Raw genomic sequence first — 1,228 nt, 5'->3', positions numbered from 1 at the left:
AGCAGGAATCAAATGAAAAGGACTCAGTGGCCCATGTCTATGAATCATTTACTCACTTATCTATTGAACACTAATTGAACATAGAAAATACCAGTTAGGTATTTCAAAAAGGATAGAGAAGAGAGATACTTACATACTTAAATTGTCTCCAATTACCCACAAACACCATTATGGCAAATACCATTGCATAGGTTTACTTTGAATTTGTTATTGCATTTCTCATAAACAAAGAAAGATATCTTTTGTGTTTGCTCAGATTTCTTTCTGTATGAATAGCCTGTCCATATATTTATTGGGCAGTTGATTTGTAAGAGTCCATTCTAGGTTAGGAATAGTAACCCCTTTTGGTCATGTTCGTTGTAAGATATTTTGCCAGTTTGTCATTTGTCTTTTCACTTTTTTTTTTCAGATATAGAAAATATTTTTAATTTTATATAGCTTTATGTCATGCTTACGATGGGCTTTGTCACTTTCTTTGCTAAATACTCACAATCCATTAATATGATGATAGAAGAGTTTTGACAGGGATCTCAAGCTTTGCTTTTTGGGTTCTTCGGTCAAGCTTTTCATAAACCAAAACCTTTGTTTGTTCATGTCTAATTCTCTGGTATGCCTATAATTCTCCATGAATCTTAAAATACAAGGGAATTAGAAATGTTTTCAGTTGCCATTGCTGATTTTCCTGGTTGTGGAGAGTTGAACTAATTTGTAAGGTTGCTTCTACCATCATCTAGCTTGGACTGTAATTCCCTAGACAATGTTTGTTCTGTTAACATTGGGCCATTTTCCCTAAGCCTTAAGCTACTGAGTCCTTCATTGTTTATTTTCCTCATCCAAGGAGAGAGAAACCCTAAAAATAGATTTTAAAAAAAATCATAGTTGTCTAAGGCAAATGATTGTGAAGGCAAAAAGTTCTACACCCTTGAATACACTCTAAACAAATTACCATAATGTATATTTATAATAAGGCTCTTTAAATCAAGAAATTGAACTGTGTGCATTTTCTTCTGGGTAATAAGTACAGTAAATGTATAATATGTTTTAGAAATATTTTAATTACAATTATTTAAATATCATTTTAAGGGTATTTCTGGCTTATTTTCCCAACTGATAGTTCCTGAGTCAGAAAGTAGGGCTGAGAGGCACTTTGCCCCTTAAAGCTTTCACCATCATTCTTTTTCCCATCCTCACATGGCCTGGGGGGGGGGGTTTCTTTTTTCCCTACCGA

The 1,228-nt window shown here is 33.7% G+C and overlaps 1 protein-coding gene across 1 annotated transcript in view; it reads left to right on the top strand.

Annotated features, from left to right (window-relative positions):
* The window catches only part of RAB39B (RAB39B, member RAS oncogene family), a 6,397-nt gene that overhangs the window by 1,366 nt on the left and 3,803 nt on the right, over positions 1 to 1,228 (top strand). The window lies entirely within an intron of this gene.

The sequence above is a fragment of the Tupaia chinensis genome, unplaced genomic scaffold, assembly GCF_000334495.1.
Source record: "Tupaia chinensis unplaced genomic scaffold, TupChi_1.0 Scaffold149248_1, whole genome shotgun sequence".
In the NCBI taxonomy this organism is placed as follows: Eukaryota; Metazoa; Chordata; class Mammalia; order Scandentia; family Tupaiidae; genus Tupaia; species Tupaia belangeri.
The sequence above is the reverse complement of the archived record's forward strand: the minus strand, read 5'-3'. Positions and strand labels throughout refer to the sequence as shown.